The sequence below is a fragment of the Molossus molossus genome, unplaced genomic scaffold (genome assembly GCF_014108415.1).
Source record: "Molossus molossus isolate mMolMol1 unplaced genomic scaffold, mMolMol1.p scaffold_m16_p_14, whole genome shotgun sequence".
In the NCBI taxonomy this organism is placed as follows: domain Eukaryota; kingdom Metazoa; phylum Chordata; class Mammalia; order Chiroptera; family Molossidae; genus Molossus; species Molossus molossus.
This window is the reverse complement of record NW_023425349.1, coordinates 50,339,554-50,358,691: the sequence shown is the minus strand read 5'-3', so window position 1 is coordinate 50,358,691 and position 19,138 is coordinate 50,339,554. Positions and strand designations below refer to the sequence as shown.

The window sequence follows — 19,138 nt, the reverse complement described above, 5'->3', positions numbered from 1 at the left end:
AGGTAATATTTGAACTGGTGAAATCAACTGGCTAAAAAATGGGTTTATTTCTGACCATCAATGATCAGTCTGATTATTAATTCTTACCAGCATACTCATCATAATAAGGTGCCAAGGGCATGGCATCTGCCATCTGCCCTCATTACATCCTTCAGTATTGAGCAAGGTACCAGGCACTTGATGGCTGGTCAGTAAACATTTGTTGAATTCAGTGGTTTCACAGACCTTTCTTTCTTTTTTAAAAAAATAGTTGACTGATTTTTAGCGAAAGAGGAAGGTAGCCGGGGAGAGAAATAGATTGAGCCCACAACCCAGGCATGTGCCCTTTATTGGGGATTGAACTGTCAACCTTTCGACCACGGATGGTGTCCAACCAAGTGAGCCACACCGGCTGGGGCTCACAGACCTCTCTTAAAATATTTAAGCTACTTATGCTGAACCACAAGACATTACTATTTGCAAGTAAATATTGCCTGAACATCAGCATTTACATATGCTTCAATCTAACATATTAAAGACAAATATTCATGAGAGACATGAGAAAAAAAATGAATTCATTTTCTTTTTTTTTTTTTGGTACCTGCCCCTAGTGGGAACTGAACCCAGGACTCTGGTCCACAGGCAGATGCTCCATCGGCTGAGCAAAACCAGCCAGGACTCAAATTCATTTTCAAGTGTCATGTCAAGTATCGTCATTCTTCACTGAATAACTTCCTTTTATTCAATTTGGTACCACACTGTATTTTCTCATTCAGCTTTCTCAGAAGACTCAGGTAATTGAGCACGATCATACTAATGACATGGTTTTGTAGGGGACACTAAGCAGAACTAATCAAGAGTCTGTACCATGTCTGTAAATAGGAACTAAAATGAGGTTTCAAGTCATATCGGTTCTCCCTCTTCCCTCCTCTGCTATGGTTTTATCTTATATCAAGAAACTGCTTCCCCATGAGAAATAATGGTTTGGGGCTTGACTTCTCGCTCCATTAATAAGAGATTTTACTTGACTTGTGTGTGACCTGCTTTACTTCTAAATCAGGGTTTTCATCTTACAGGAGTGGTCCCCAAATGCCAGTTGTGCACGAATGGGTACTGTTTTAAATCTACATTTTAAAAGTGTAAAAAAACGAAAATTGTTGATCAAGGCAAGATGCCAAGATTTCTTTTTGTTCCCCAGAAGGAATTGGGGGAGCGAGAGTGGGACGGCTCATGGCCCCATCAGAGTTTTCTGCGCATGGAGGTTTGAGTTACTCCTTCGAACCCAAGGAGAAGGAAGTGAAAGGCCATGCTGATCCCCCTTGACCCAGAGCCTTTCACGGCCCCCTAAAAGGTTGCTTCAAAGCTCTGTTTGGGTGTCTGTGATGAAGACCCTGTTCCCATTGCTGCTGACTATGAGGATTAAGTAAATTCCCCTTTGGAAGATTAACCTCTAATCTGAAATGTGAACACAGCACACTTCTTCGGGAGGAGAATTTGCTGCATAAAAAATGCCCATCCTGATAGAGTTGTATTTTAATGTTCTAAGCCAGTTGATAAAGGATTTCTCGAAGCACTGTGCTAACTTCCCTCTCTGTTTGGTTTCAGCACATGCTCCCATATCATTTCTTATCAAGAAACACATTTTGATTCTTGAGCACTGATTCCGTCCGTGGGATCTTGACTCCAACGCACAGATGGACTGTGATGTACTTAGTGTTCTCACAGAGGAAGGAGTCCTAGAATGGACTTTCTAGAATGTTCCAGTGATTTAGTCCACCAGACAATAGGCAAGATGGCTGGAGACCTCGCTTCTCTTTAAGAAGATACATAGGTACAAAGAATCAATTTTCACAGGATGACTTGAGAGCAATAAACTGTCACTTGTTTTCCTGCCAATGTATTTTTCAATGAATCAAGTTGTTGTAGCCTCTGGAAATACAGAGGTTCAGATTTCCTATATTTGGAATGAAGCTGTTATCAATTAAAATGATACCCCCCCAAATATATAAACACACACACACACACACGCATGCACACCCATATAATACAGATTTCCTATATTTGAAATAAATTAATCAATTAAATGTTATCAATTAAGTGATGAAAAACTATACTAATTCATATCTATTCATATATATATTTCAGTGCTATAAATTGGATGAAGCAAAGGCTTAAAATATTATCTAGTATTCAATAAATATTGAATATATCTAATATATCTGTGCCTCCAAATTCTCTCCTATTTCCTTCAGTGATAATACATTTGTTCCAGAGCAAATGAAAGCCCCTATAGCCTAAAGTAAAAGCATTTTTAAATTTCTTAGTTATGGGTGGTAGAGAATGAGATGATGTCTAAAATACCATGCATTATGTAAATTAGCCTTGCTAATCTATGGTAACATTAAGCCTTTCTATCAACACACACAAATACACACACACACACACACACACACATCTATACACACATATCACCTTTGTTTCTGACAAAGAAAATATCAAATAGCAGTAACCTAAAACAATGGTTCTTAGCCCATGTTTTAGAGACTAGGGTCTTTGAATACTTTTGTGAATCTGATGACAGCTAGTGACCTGTTCTCCAGGAAATAAAAAGATTTCTATGCAATTTCAAGGGGTTCATGGGTCCCTGAAACCTATTCATAAACAACTTGCTAATGGACCTCTACATAACCCCACCTGAAATGAAGCACATTGATGTATCTGCAAAGAGCATTGGTATGTGTTCTTTTTTTATCCTCACCCGAGGATACTTCTCCACTTTTTGTTCAGATAGAGTGGGAGGGAGAGGAAGAGAGAGAGAGAGAGAGAGAGAGAGAGAGAGAGAGAGAGAGAGAGAGAGAAATCGAGGCGAAAGGGACACATCAAGTGGCTGCCACCCGCACGACTAACCAGGGCAGGGAACAAACTGCAACTGAGGTACGTGCCCTTAGCAGGAACCGAACCCGGCTCTCTCTGGACTGCAGGCTGACGGGTATGTGTTCTTTACGGAGCTCACTGAGGCCTGTGGGACAAGTTCTGGAATAGGTTTTCAAACAAAACTCTATGCCCAGGGAAACTATATCATGTTATTGCTGCCCATTTCTATTGATTGGCTTAACTTTCCAGGATGAAGCACAATCTATAGGCTGTCTCTCCTTCCTCCCTTCATTTCTCTGACTTGTTTTTGTTTCTTCTATTCACACTTTCTTTTCTAAATTACACTTTAGACATAGAGCATCACATTTTTTTCTATAGAAATTAACAAATTTACAAAATAATATCTGTAGTATATAACTTCATTAGTAAAGGAAAAGCTTTTTAAAATATTAAGAATGGTATATTTTTTAGTTGTCAACATAAAGAAAACATTTTGGGAATCTACTGCAGATCCAGGGCCCACTACCATTTCTTTTATAAGAAAAAAAAATCAACATAAGTTCCTTTGAAGATCCTCACAAATGTATGCCTTGCTCAGCTAAACCCACTGACCATTCACAAAAATACTTTAGACTCACAGTTTCAAAAATATGATCTCTGTTACTTAGGGAAAAGGTTTTATTTTATCTAGATCCCTTAGGGATCTTTTTGTGAATACTTGTTCTTTTAGTTTTGAGGGAAAGTAGGTTAATTCCTTAGTTTATTGCAATAATTTTTTATTTTCTAGCAGAATCAAAGACTTGCAGTCGTTCTCAGAAATTTCCACTAGAATTTAGCTTTAGAGCAACGCAGATTGCTTAAGCAGGAAGAGGCAAGATTCCTGCACACTCCAGCTTTCGCAGTTTGGGAACTGGAAGCAGTGTAGCCTACAGAACTGTCAGCATAAGTCGTGGATTTAGTAGCTATACTCTACAGGATTCAGGTTGACCAAGGGCTCTCAAATCACAAATTGAACCCCGATTGATCGTGTTTTGTAGAAGATAACCTCTTAGACTTTTGTCACATGTTGTTGTGACTGCTATGCAATTCATTGGACTCCCAATTAGGCAAAACTGTCAAAACTGGCTTAAACAAAGATTGAGTTGGGTGTTGTGAGGAAGGGCAGTAGCAGAAATAGAAGATTGTCTTAAAATTCTAAAAGGGCTTTTTTCTATTTCCCTCTCTGCTGATATAAAATCATAATCTATGATCAGTGCAGACACTTGTGGAAACATTTGGTGTGTTGTAGTGCAATGCTTAGATGACTGAGAATTTTGATCAAACTAAATTAACACTTTGGTTTTATGTCAACATCACTATATGTGATCCAAAATGCCTATGAGCCTAAGGAATAATTTACTTGCTGTTGGAAAATGGTTCATATTGACACAGAGCTAGAATGTATTAGATTGATCTTTAGCTAAATCTTAATGACCAAGGCCACAAATCATGTGATTATTGTAGTGTAGGCCATTTAGAAAGGAGGATTAGCGGTGACTTCCTGAAGATCTTGAGCAATTCAAGACTGTCAGTGGTGGGTGGACATTTCTGTCTAACAGTTAAAGTCATGTAGCAATAATAATAACACAATTAATTCACTGGCCTTGCCAGCTCTGGAATTAAGTCATTCTTGATTTAGAAATTTGTGTGGAGAATTCATATGCTTTGAAACTATGCATATAGTGAGACTTAATATTTTATGTTACAGAATTTAAAATTTACATAGTTACATTTTGGATAAAATTAAGCCTTGAACATGTGTCCTTCATTCAGCTTCTCATTTGAATGGCCTGGTTTTTGATTCAATGGTTGGTTCAACCAACAGACCACTGGTCACCATATCCTGGATTTGGACTGTTTAATGGAGCCATAAAGACTTAGCAACTACCTAAGATTGCACATTTTTCTAATAGAACCTTACATAGACTTGGGGGACATTAGCAATTACTCTAATGATGGGAAGACTAGCAGTCCAGCTATTTGCCTCATTTTAATGGGCGCCTATTTACTGCCTACTTGAAAAGCAATGGCCCGAGTTTGCACAATACTGCAGCTTTTCACGAATAATTTCAGTTAGATTTGTGATGTCCTTAACTTCTAGTGCCTCTCTTCTGTGTTCAAAATTGTGGGATGGATTTGTGGAAACTACATAGAGCTGGTAATCATTTGTGTTTAACCGATAACATTCAAAACAATTCTTGTTTAATCAGTTCAAGGTGCTTCTTACAATTAGAAATATTCCCAGTGCATGAATATTCAGGTACGACTATAGAATATTATTGTACAGAAAGAGAATATTTTAATATGTTATATTTTGCAAAAGACAGCACTATTGAAAATCTTTGCACTTCTAAGGAACAGAGTGAGCCCAAGAAAAAATATCTAGGGATGATATATAAAAAAAATGCATCTCATTTTTTTTTTTTTTTTAATCCTCACCTGAGGACATTTTTCCATTTTTGTACAGATAGAGTGGGAGGGAGAGAGAGGAAGAGAGAGAGAGAGAGAGAGAGAGAGAGAGAGAGAGAGAGAGAGAAACATCTATGTGAAAGGGACATATCAAGTGGCTGCCACCCGCATGACCAACCAGGGCCGGGGACAAACTGCAACCGAAGTACATGCCCTTAGCGGGAACCGACCCCAGATCTCTCCGGACCACAGGCCAACGCTCTAACCGCTGAGCCAAACTGGCCAGGGCTAAAATGCATCTCATTTTAACTAGAATATCCCTTCAGTCTTCTGTGGAAGCAGGTGTTTTGGATATTGGGTACAATATCTATTCAAAATAATAGAACCATGGCTGGAATGCGTCTCATTTTACCTGGAAATGGTTACTAACTACCTTTTAGTGAATCCTAATGATGTCCTTAATCAGTGAGTGCCAAACCCAGGGCAAAGCACTTATGTGTGCCATTATCACTACACTTTTTTTTTCTTGCCACTACAACTCTTCCCCTAAATTGATACTTAGGAAAGTATTTGGAGATATAAGTAATGCATGCACTATTAAGCAAAATGAAAACACAACATGTTTCACTTTTAGATACTTATGGTTCTCTAGTGGGAAAGAAACTCCTTGAAAGATGGCTGGGGTCTTTCCCTGAGGCTGGGGCTTCAAAAGGCATAAAATTTCAACTCACTCTAGGACTAGGCCAGGTAAAAATCATGTGAATTTCTTAAATGTCTTCTCCTGTTATCACCAATCCCTACAGCAACTCCCTTACTGGAATTTAACTTAATGGACTCCCTCCATATACACTCTTTCCATATTTAAAGCTAACACCAATACTTCAGGATAAACGAAGATGTATATTTCATCTTGGCATTTAAAACTGCAGCACATTTGCCTAGAGACAAGAGGTTGTCAAGATACTGAAGATACAGAGTCTGGATTAATGGGGATGGATGCCTCTCTGAGATGGCGACAACAGATAGAAAATAATGGTGCATAGCATTTCTTATCCTTGGGACTAAGAATATTATTACATCTATTGAATTGATATGGCAAAACCATTTTTTTTTCTGTTTTCTTTCTTTCTTTCTTTTTTTTTTTTTCAATATTGCTGAAATAATCTCTTTGATGAATTATCAGTGCTACAGGTATTTCCATAGAAATCTTGTACTAGCCCCCACCAGCAGGCTATCATTTTGGGCATTGTCTTCATGCTCTGTTTTTCTGTCTAGAAATCAGACGCCAGAGGACAGAACTCGGGGGTGGGGGAGTGGATTGAATGGGAAATCTCATAAGCCAGCCAAGGAGGTGACTGTGGCCTGTGGAATGGGAACACTTCTGTCCGCACTCCCATCAGGGAGCTGAACTGTCCACAGGACAGAAGGGCAGCCCTACTGGGCTTCTTTCAGTGCTGTTTACTTTCAGATGTGCACTGGGCTAGATTCGCCTTTCTGGAATTGGAGGGGAGACCCTGGGCCCGAGATGGGTAACTGGGAGAGATGGTTAGGCATTCGTATTTGTTGAGCAAAGCCTCTATTAGTGGTGGCTTTGATGGGACTGTGGGAGGGTAAAGAAACAGGCAAAGAAGCCTGTATGCAGGAAGAAAAAGAGGAAACTGTGATGGAGAGATCATGTGGCCTAGTGACAGGGAGGCAAAGGGTGTGTGTGTGTGTGTGTGTGAGATAGAGAGAGAGAGAGAGAGAGAGAGAGAGAGATTAATTTTCTAGACTGTAGTGAGTTTTCAGTCCAAGTTTTCGTCACTTGGCTGTAGCTCCTACATTGAGTCCCCTATACCAGGGGTGGGTAATTTTTTTCTGTAGAGGATTAGATACTAAATGTTTTAGGCTTTGTAGGACAATGGGTCAAATTGAGAACAGTGTGCAGGTACTTATATAACAAGAGAAAAAACAAATTTATACAGAATGAAAAAGAATAAATTTCAAAATGTAATTAAATAGAATTTTTTGTACTACAGATGTACTAGTGAGAAAAGGGGAATTTATATGGATGCTAAAATTTGAATTTCATATGTCACAAAATGTTTTTTGATTTATTGTCAAACACTTAAAAATGAAAAGAAAAAACAAAACACACAACATTCATCACCCATGAAAACAGGGTAGAAACACATTTCTGTTTCCTTATTAAATCTCCCCCTTTACGTATTTTCAATGAGTTTCTCTGTATTGCTACCAAACATCCCCCTCCCTAGCTTCCCCTCCACTCTCTTTATAGAAGTCTTCACCGGTCCTCACCTGTCCTCACCTACCCTAAAATTCCCACAAAGCCTTTTCTCAGCATGAAGACCCTAACATGGAGATAGTGCTTGTGAGTTCTTTGCATATGAGAAATTTTGGATAGCGTTTTTTTTTGTTTTGTTTTTTTTTTGAGGTTGGTCTTTAAAAGGCATAATTCAATCAAAATTGATCATAAGACTCCTGGCTGTTCAAGTGCCAGGTGGGCCTTCGTTTTGGAGCATAAACTGATGCCCATGTGGGAAGCCTGGTTAGAGCCATGGGAAGGTGCTCTGCTTCTCTGGCTTCGGGGCAGGAACTGGACCCTAACAACGGCAGGAGGGGTTGTATCCTCTCCTCGGAGAGCTTTATACCCAAGGAAGGAGAAAGCAATCACTTCTCTTTGATTATCCTTCCTTCCTGGAGAGCAGCTGCAGCTTCTACATGCAAACTCGGCTGGGACCTTTGCTTGCTCTCTCCTTGGCATTGCGGGGCCCCAAGACTGGGGTTTTGCCATGATTTCAGTGGGCTTTTCTGGAAGCACTTTTTCACACAACACCACTACCAGCTCTACCCTACAGTCTGGAAGTGTGACCTGTCTCACCCCCTTTCATTGAGTTTTCCCTTAGATTGTGGGCTGCGTGTCCGGAACGGGGCTGACTCTGTCCTGTCCTTGTTCTCAGACCCTGGTTCTCAGTCCCATGATTAGCCCTACCTTCATTTGTCTGCTGGCTCCCTGGTGACACCCCTTTTCCTCTCAGCGTCCGTCTGTTTTACCTCCCTGCTACTGTAAACTTCGACAGCATGACCAGACTTCACAAAATTAATAACATATTATTTGGAACCATGCATGTCCTAGTAAGACAGAAATACATCTTGATGTAAATTGATATACCAAAAATATATTTTGATATTACACACAGTCTCTAACAGACAGAGTTGGCACATAGTTCATTGGGTTGTTCTGAGTAATAAAGAAGTTATTGTTTATAAAGCACTTAGAACAAACAGATCCTGGCACTTAATAAGAACAATATGGTTAAACACATGCAAATATAAAGGTTCTTATTTATGTTTATTAAGCTTATATAATGCTTCTACTTTAAATGCATAAAGTATCCAGGAAGATGAAAGTAAAATAAATGCATTTTATATGTTTAAACCAAAAAGATGCTCTGGGAAAAAAAATAATTTGAAACATGCACTTCCAAAGTTTAAATAGTCTCTCACGCAGGCCAAAAATATGCTTAGGAAGCCCAATTCCTTTATCTTGTATCCCAAAGGCTAAACTTTTCTGCTTTGGGGTAGGTATCACTCCCAGAAGCCTTCTACAGGGGCCTCTCCTCGGTGCTTCAATCATCTTGCTAAGTCTTTTGAGTTCTGTGGGTTGGACCAAGATATAAATGCCAAGTAACAAAGCCTATAAACCGCCAGCTGACTCCACGTATATTATATCCTAATAAACTAACTTAGCATTTGACTTACTCAATGGGAAACAGTTACTCCCCTATGGCCAGAGAGCTCTGATTGAAATATTCTGCTATTAATGTCCATATATAACTAGGACATCCAAACAACATTCCACATGAATCATTTCAATAGAAAGCAAGCAGCCAATCCCATGGGCTATAGGCAAGTATTACTTTCATAAAAGGAAAGCCAGCATTATTTTCTTTGGGGCCATTGTTTGCAGGCTGACTGTTTTAATGTAATTGATCTAAGTCTGCAAGAAAACTCACCCAAACAAAGCTGTAGTCTTCCTACCCTCTGCTCTGTTCAAAACCCACATCAAAAGGCATTCCTTGCCTTTTCAAGTGTAAAGTAATCAGAGTGATTCTAATTCATTTTACTTTATAATACTTTGCCCACACTCCCCCACAACTGTGCCGGGATATGGGTCCACAGCCTGTACAAGTTCCTTTGGCTTCTTGGCAGAAATCAGTAAGCAACAGAGCCAAGGGAGTTATGAATGGAAAAAACATGGCAAGACCTGGTCCACGGTGCAGAGCAGAGCCGGGTGGGAGAGGCAGATGGCAGGAGAGAGGGAAATGTTGCTGGTGGTATGTGTATTAATTTGCTTTCTGAAATTATTTTTTAAAAATCTCTTTGCATCAGTTGAGGGAGACTGCAATTGCTTTTCTCTGCCCCCAATGCAAAAGGCTCTATTCTCTCTTTAAGGAACGTTCTTTTTGATTTACTTTCTGTGAAGAACTGATACTCATTCTTCAATTCCCAGATTCGAAGACGAGTCTTCCTCAGGTCCCTCCCTTTGACTGCTCACTCCCCCCGTGAAGCAGAATTAACCATTTTCATTCTTGTATTTTTATACTATTTGCTTTTTTAAAAAGCGCATGTCAATAAGTATGTACCTTATGTATCTCTTGAAGTTTCACCTCATTAATTGTGTGTTTGGACATCTTTTTTCTCTATTACGTTTATCTTTATATTCCTAGCATGTCCAGTGCTCTATGCATAGTAGTTTGTCACTAAAATTTGGGGTACAGGAAGGAAGGCAGGACCATCAAGCATATTCTGATTTCTCATAGGTTAGATGACAATGTAGTTATTTCCACAGAAATTTTTAACTGTTTTTGTAACAACTTTCCCTCAATCAACTGACCTAAGATTCAGGACACTCAGATCTGATTTTAATTTTTATGAAATCAGGAATTATGCCAAATACCCAGCGTCTATGCTCATTGGTTTTTCCATGGACTAATGAGATTCCTTCCTAATTGATCTTCTTGCCTCCACAACAATCACCACATCACTGCTGATTAGCGCACATGAACAGTCCTCTCTGTCACAATCACCAGTGGGTCCCCACTGCTAGTAGATAAAAGCCCAAATCCTTTCACGTGACAGTCACGGACCCCATATTCTGGACCATCCTTCATTTGCTGTCTCATCTCCCTCTAGAACTCTTCATTTTCTGTGATTCTGGCCTCAACAGAGTATTTTCACGACCCTCTATCTGGGATTATTTAACTTCCCATTAGCCATTCTAATTTTCAGAGAGCAGTCTCTTTCCTACTCTTGACTTCATGAGGAAGCATTTTTCCTAAGCACATCCTTGGGCTTTCTATGCCCTTTTACTCACTTGGCTCTGCAGTACATTTGAGAATAACTAGGCTTGCTCCTCTGGCTCCCCTAGGGACCCTGCCTCTGCAGGTGTGTGGTGGCGGGTGGTGGGCGGGGGTGGGAGGTGAAAGCTCACCGTGAGATTCTGCCTAATTCAGGGGAGTCCGTAAGCCCACTTGGCCCACAGACTTAAAACCAAGTCTGCTTACTTGTCCCCCAACTAAAACTGATAATTATGAGTTTCATCAAGCACTTCTTTTATTTCTCAAATTGTTCAGGACTTGGATGAGCAAGAGAGGTGCTATTTACGGTGGGCCTTCACAGACCCCAAGTCAATCTTCAAAGTCCAGTCCAAAGTTCACTAATTCCTGAGGCCCTTCCTAGCTCCCTTGGCAGTTTTCATTACTCATCCTTTTGTAGTTCTATTGTGGTTATTTTTTTTACATATCTTTTGGCCTTATTTTATTCTGTCTTGTTTTAATGAGAATCTTGTCCACTAAATTACAAACTCCTTGGGACTGAGACCGCCCACCCTCTTAGGCACCATTCTGGTTTTCACAGTGCCTTGCACTTACAAGGAAGTTCCAATAAATACACATGAAATGAAGTGAAGGTGTCCAGTGCCAGGGTCTATACCCTGGGACCAACACAGCGGAAGGGATAGGCAGACATTGGTGGTTACAGAGGGACTGAGGGTCACATCTCAATGCTGTCAGTGTACACTACTGAGAGAGGAGACGACGGCCATTTCAGTGGCCCCAGAGTGTCCTTTCACCGGTCCTCATTACGGGGCCTCAGCAGTGGTCAGGGACCTAGAGAAGGACATGCTGAGTGACCTGGGTGCGTGCTCACATTTCACTTGTCCGTGTGGATTAAGTCTGGAAGAGTCCAGATTCTTAGGCAATTTCAGTTCAGCTGTCTGCTACTTTTAAACGGAAGCTCTGCTATTTCTCAGAATTGGACCCCGCTGGAGTCCCCTGTCCCGGCCATTGGGAGAAGGATGTGAACAAAAGTTTGCATTCTTCCTCTTGCTGGAAGGATATCCATGAAAACTATTTCTTCCTCTAGTTGAAATGCATAGAAAACTATATGGCTAAAATGAAAACCTAAATTCTGTACTCTCTGAGGTGACTGATCTGTTTTATCAGCTAAGGTGCTGTAGGCTAGGAGTGACCTTCATTCACCACCAAGGTTATTGAAATAGCTGACTACCATTATCATATATGAGACAAAGGAACAGTACTGATTATTTGGGATCTAGTAATGGTGTTTAATCCAATTTCTGACCAACAGTTGGAAAAAGTGATACATTTTTATTTGATTATTTGGGCATCTTTTCCAACAGACAATGTAAATCCAATCTGATTAAATCCTTACTGTGACTAAATCCTTAGTGAGAAATACAGGTGACAATGTCATGGGGAAGCTTCCTTCCTCTGCTTACAAGTTTCCCTGTGGAGGGAGTTTCATTAGTGTGACACATCTAGCCCCTTGTGGTTCCCTTACTCTTCCCCACATGTAGAATTGAGTAACCTGATTAGTGGTGACTGATGCCTGTGTTTCTTGATTGGATAGAACAAATCTATTAAAAGTCTCCAGTGAGAAGGATTTAGCTTCTTTCCTCCTTTCCCCCATGCACTAGGGCCAGTCAGTGATATTAGTAAAAGTATCTATTGTGGACCCAAAGTTCTCCTCTGGTTGACTGTTGGGGGGTTGGGGGGGTGGGAGTGAGCAGGTGAACCCATATGGCCCTCATACTAAGTCAATATTTCCAACAACTTCATCCTTAATAAAAACGATATTTTGATCTTCTTCTGCCTGACTCTGTCCAACTCTCAGTCAGTTTGAAACTTGTCCCATCCAAGAATGAAGTACAATTTTTTGGGCTTCCTCAAGCTTCAACACCATGGATCGCAATGCTGTCATTTCTGTTTCTGGCTTCCTTTTGCGGCATCTAGCACGCTTGAGCCCCCTATTCAAGTTTGTGAACAGGAACTTATTTTTTAGGTGCAAATATGGTCTATGAAAGACATTTGTTTTTAATGTAATAGCTCCTTAAAAGGAAGTGACAATTGCAATATATGAAAAAAGGTAATTACAAATGGAGCCAAAGCAAGATTGCTTATGACTGTCAGGGTTGCAGCAAATGATTTCATGTAGTGAAGTCCACTGGACCAATTAACTGAAGGCAGTTTCTCTCCCTTAGGGGTTGCTGAGCAATTACCAGGTAGTGGGCACTCAGCCAGGGGGGTTGCACATGCTTAATCTGCTCAACAACCCTGTGATAGAGATATTATTATCCTCATTTTACCTTTACATAAACTGAGCCATACAGAGTAAACCGCATGTCGGAACTGGGTTTCAAAGAGAGATCTGTTAGGAAATGCAGTCTGCACTCTGCACCCTACTGGGTTGTGTCTCACTAGGGTGACCACATGGTTTATCATACAAATACCAGGACACTTTGACAAGTGAAGGGGTTATTATCAATTGTTACTCCGGGATGACAGGTAAAAACTGGAACTGGACAAACCAGTATATTTGCGCGCTCTCTCTCTCTCTCTCTCTCTCTCTCTCTCTCTCTCTCATGTCTTAGGGTCTCAAACTCATTTCTGGCAGATTTTAAAAACAGACACAGTCCTCAGATATCTAGAAAGGGACCCAAGTTTGCTCACTGTTCCTTTGTTGCATCTCTTCCTGCTTCAAAAGGCCAAGATTCACGGATGCCCCCCCCCAATTCCTGGGATCAGGTTTCCAGCTCCATCTAAACCACAGCTGTTCATTATCAGACATATTCCTCTAGATACACAGAGGGATGAAGCTCCAGGGAAGGATTGGATCATTAAATGAAGGAAAATAACAAGAACAATACAGCATCACCTGCATAAATCCTGGAGGGGGAAAATACTGATATAAAGTTTTTCACATTTCTAGCATATCCATGATAGTGCTAGAAACAAATCCCTTCTGCTTTTCTGTCTTATAAATAGATAGCTCATTCCATTCTATCACTTACGCACGTGGAAGTGCGTGATGAGGAGTCAGGAGACAGTCACGGCCCAGGGCCAGGCAGTGGGTACACTGGGTCCTGAATCACTGGGGTGTTTAACCTCATTATCCTGCTTTGTCGTGTTTGTGGGAAACAGCCTCTTGGCTTATTCCTACTGCTGCCACCATGAGTCATTTGACTGCAAAAGTAAGTGCTAATACCTTCATTCTAGAAAGTGGACTACCCTCATGGGCTATAGAAGAAAGTGGCACTCTAAGGACTGCTCGAAAAAGCCTGATTCAAATGTGCACAGAACTACTCTGTATTGAAAATGATCACCAAGAGGGGTGTGAAGAAATGCCCACTTCAAGTCCTCAGTTCTTTTCGGCATCTGCTCCAGCGCAGTGGCTCTCGAGTTCGGCAAGTGTCAGCATCACCTGGAGGGGCAGTTAAAACACACACTGCCGAGCCCGTTCCTAGAGCTCCTCTGGGGTTTGAGAGTGTGTATGTCTATCACGTTCCCAGGTGAGGCTATTGCTTCTGGTCCATGGACCACACTTTGGGAATCGCTGCCCCGGCATAAAGCTGCAGGGAGAGCAGACTTCCCTGTGCAGAGAAGTGAAATCTAAGATGTGCCCCTCGTGTAAATTAAGATCAAAGCCCATGGAGCAGGACTGAGACACCCATGTTATGTTTCCAAACAGTCTGTTTTCAAGTCTTCACCAGGAGTCAGCAAACTTTTTCTGTAAAACACCAGATAGTAAATATTTCCAGACTTGCAGGCCAGATGGTCTCTATTGCAAGTGTTCAGCTCTGTCACTGTAGCTCAAAAGCAGCCGTATATGGTACATGAATGAGCACGGACATGGCTGTGTTCCAATAAAGCTTTATTTACAAAGACAGATGGCACACTGGACTTGGCCCACGGGCCACACTGGCCAACCTTTGGGTCTAGCTGATATGATAAAAATGATTCACATAACCAACATCTGTTAGTTTGCCAAGCCCGAGCTTGCCTAGGATCAATGAGAAACCAACCAAGTTGGAAACCTGACTGTGTAAGCCAAGCACCTGATTGATCCAGTATGCCCTTCCTGGAACATATGCACTCTCACTGCAATCCAGCCCTTAGAACCAACTATTTAAAAAGGAGCCTCTTAACCACTTCATCCTATTTCAATTAGAGTTTTGTTACACTGCCGGAAATCGCTTACTTAGACTAAATACATTCTCTACTTGCTACTAGGCCTAAAGGTAAAGAATATCTTTCCTGTGTAGCAGGGTCATTGGTAGAGTTATGAATTTATATTTTGTTTTCCCATCTCCTCATTTCAAAAAGGGCTCACTGGGCTGGCTTTTCTCAGGGGAGACTTTCATTGCTGACCTGAAGACAAGCCTCCTCGATAACTTTTATTAGAAACCTTAAGCCACTGATGTCTAAAAGGGGAAAAAGACAAATGTCTTTTTATGGGGAGAAGTAGAAAAAGGTGACATAGGGAGAAAAGTACCCAACCCTGGAACAGGGAGAAGGAATTCGCAACATCCTTAACGGTCGGTTCCTGGGTCTCTTCTTACTTGTCCTGCCTGCGGCACTTGACATAGTTGGCCATTCATTTCTCTTGGAAACACATTCTTCACTTGGCTTCCAGACAGCCCTCTCCCCTGGTTTAGCTCATCTCCTATGCTGGCCCCTCCTCTCCCTGACCTCTGATAGGACTGTCCCAAGGATCCGTTCTTGACCCTCTCCTATCCTGTCCTCACACACTCCTTTGGTGATCTCATCCACTCAAATGATTTCATATGCTGTCTACACACTGACCATTTCCATAGTTACATTCCAGACCAAATATCTCCCTGAACTCGTCTCTCATAGGCCCCTCCTGACATCTCCACACCTGCTACAGGACATCGTAAGCGTGCTCAAGGCCAAGCTCCTGATACTGTCTCACAGCTGCCATCGCCACCCCCATCCTAACAGGTGGCAACTCCGTTCAGAAAACTTGGTCACCTGTGACTCATGTCTTCTTGCTCAGATCCCGTATCACATTTGGTGGTACATCGTGCCTGCTCTGCCTGTAAATTGCAGCCAGAATTTGACTACTTCTCACCTCCCTCACCCCTAGTCTAAGTCACCACCAGCTTTTGCCTGGATTATTGCCATTTTCTCTTAAGTGGCATCTCTGCTTTCATCCTTGCTTGTGATTTAGGCTACTCTCAACTCAGAAGGTCAGCCGGTTCTGCTGAAAAATACAAGCCCACTCACCCTGTGCTCGGAGCTCTGTAGTCTCCCATTTCACACAGGGACTGTGAACGTGAAAGGTCTTATCCTCTGCACTGGACCAGGCCTGGTTCCCTCCGCGGCCTCCTTGCCTACTTCTCCTCTCCTTGCTCACTGCACGTGGCCACCGAGACCTCCTGAGGTCCTTCGAACACCTTGCCCACGTTCCCACCTCAGCACATCTTTAATGCTGTTCCCTCATCTAGAAATGGTCTTCGCAAGATACCACATAGCCTGCTCTCTCACTTCTCCAAGTCTGTACCCAAATAGCTCCTTTTCAGAGAGACCTTCCACCTCTCCCTTTACACTGCAGCTCCTTCCCCGCACTCCCTTTTCTGCCTTCTCTGCTGCCTCTCTCTCCTTAGCACTTATCACTACCTCATACACTGTGTATTTATTTACTTTCTGTCTTCTTCCACCCAAATGAAGCTCCATAACGAGGGGATCAGCACAGGCACCTGGTCTGAGGGGGACTGCTGCGAGGTGCACCTTGGGGTGCCAGGCCTGAGGCTGCTGGGCCCTGGGCACTGTGGCACCAGCTGCAGTGAGACCCTCTGGCTTTCCTGGGTGTGGGAGCACCAGCGCCCTCTGCCTGGGAGTTACTACTTTAGTGGTAACCTTCGCTGAGGGAAGTTAGGAGGCCCTTTTCCAAATTTGCAGACATTCTGTAAGCATGAGAGGGGCAGGGTTAGAGAGAGGGAGGAGAGTGAAGGGGAGTGGGGAGAGAAGGAGGGAGAGGAGGAGAGAGAGGGAGAGATGGGGGAGGGAGGGAAAGAGAAGTGAGAAGAAAGGCAGAGAGAAGGTGGGAGGCAGGAAGAGGAGGGAGGGAGACCAGGAGGGTGGAGAGGGAGGGGGAGAGGGGGAGAGAGAGAGAGAGAGAGAGAGAGAGAGAGAGAGAGACCTAAAAAAGATTTAGATTGAATTTAGCAAAACTAGGTAAAAGGAGGCTTTGAGTTGGATTTATTTGAATTAAGGAAAGATTTTACCATGTGATATTTCCTAAATACCTAAATTTATGTACAATTAGTCATACTCATTACAATGATTCTTATTCCTTGACTAAGGGAACCAAATAAATCAACAGAACAAACCCAATCCTGCTCCGTGCATGCCCAGGAGGCAGAATTTAAGCGTGCATATACCAGGGGCCAGTGCCTGATGCAGGCACATCATGTTTAATTGCTGCTTCCTTCCAGACCCCCGCCCCATTCCATCTTCAGTTCCGACGTGCACCGCGTCAGTGTGCACTGCCTGTGCTCTCCCACTGGGTGGGAGAAATGCTGCCCACGAGCAAGGGTTCAGCTCAGATTGGTTTGATGATGAGAAAAGCTGACTCTTCAGTCCTCATCCCATTGTTTCAGCAAAGGTGAACCTGTTTTTTCCCACCCTGCCTCATTCCAACAGGAATTGCCCACAGAACCCCATCTGGACCCAAAGATGCCAAGGCGCATTAGCCAAGAGCTGTTGATTCCTCGGCGTGAGATTCAGGACTCCAGTGTCTGCCTGCGGGCTGTGGCACGTGGAACTCTGTGCAGCTTTTGAAATCTGGCCTCCTCGCAGAACAGGGACAGCCTGTTCAGCGAGGGGAAGAGCAGCTCATTCGTTTCAGCCACGGATGCCAAAAAAGAAAAAAATACCAGCTGTTTGCCTCTTTGGTCAGTAATAGGGCATAACATCCATATTATCCTCACTTTTCTCAGGGGTTAAATGATCTGTAGCTAAGGGTTGAAGGGTAAAAGATTTTTATTCTGTTGAAACGTATGACAACTCTATTAGTGACATCTTGGGAGCACTATTAGTCATTCTGCAAGCCTATGTGAATTATACTTCACTCTTATGTTCATTAGTGTCAATGGCTTGAAATGTTTCAAATCATTTTTTGAAGGGATGGGCAAAATATTTTCAATCCTAGGAGGGGGCTTTGAAGGGTCCTGTGATTAAACACCCTGGCCTTATCCATCTCAAGCAAATTAAAATCTCAACCGATGTTTTCTTAAGACCCTTAGAGAATGCGGTACCTTATCTTCTCTAAATATATTCCACAGTAAAACTGTTGATTATGGCAGAAAAGTACTCAGTCAGCACAAGTTTTCTCATTAACTTTGTGTTTGTCTAACTTTCTAAAGTTAGCTCCTCTGCATTTCTATGAAATGGTTTGATCCTAATCTAGACTGAAGAGCAGCCATGGACAATTATCACTTTAAATAATCAGGGAAAACATCGATAGGTATTTCTTTTTCTGCGAAAATGAAAATGACGAAGCCACGACGGCACTGGCAGCTACAAAAATATATATTTTTAGACTCTCTAAGTTCATAAGGTGAAAATGATGCAGCAACAAGACTCTTCTTGTTACTCTGGGACACAGTAACACTTCCCAGAGTAAATGCTTTCATGCACGTGACAGAAGCATGCTCGATAGTCTCTGCCTGGACAGGTCCCTATTCATTTATCCTCCCCGAGTCTGTCTTTGTATTACTGTTTTATTATTTGTCCTTCCTTTGTAGCTTTGAATACCTACGCTTGTCTATTAAATTTTTATGTCAGGCTGGAAACCAGAGGTAGCAATAAGGCCAGAAAACTAAATACTGATGCTTACAGTAAAAATGCATGAAGCACCTACCTGCACATGCCAGGCACCGTGCTCGGTTTAGGGGATGACGAAAATGAGTAAGACTCAGCCCATGCTCATCAGGAGCTCACAGTCTACAGGTGATGGGGGCCAGTGCAGGCAGGCAGATGACCACTCTACCACGAAGAGGCAGTATTAGGACTGAGGTTTACATGAAGTGCTGAGGGAATATGGAGGATATGGTGAGTAGTGTGTGTGTGTGTGTGTGTGTTGTGTTTGTGTGGCTTCTGTTAAGATTTTATAGAAGAGAAGATTTTTGAGCTGAGACTTGGAGCGTAGGTTTTGTCAGTAAGTAGAGTAGGGAAGAGGTTGGAGTTTCATCAAATGTCAAGACAGGACAAAAACATATCTGAAGGACTATGTCATTTAAAGGAGACTGCAAGTAGCTTGGAATAGGTGGGACATAAAGTCCACATGCATTAGGGAGGAAGGAGAAGCTAGAAAAACAAGAGATAAAAAGATATGGAAGGTCTTTCAGCAGTGAAACAAGGAAGAGATTGGGTCCCTTTTATGATATCATGAAAGGAACCTATTAGATCTGACCAGCAAAGTAACCTTTGCAGACTTTGAGACCAAATGC

The 19,138-nt window shown here is 42.1% G+C and overlaps 1 protein-coding gene across 8 annotated transcripts in view; it reads right to left on the bottom strand.

Moving 5' to 3' along the window:
* TRPM3 (transient receptor potential cation channel subfamily M member 3) overlaps positions 1-19,138 on the bottom strand; it is a 497,295-nt gene that overhangs the window by 174,108 nt on the left and 304,049 nt on the right. The window lies entirely within an intron of this gene.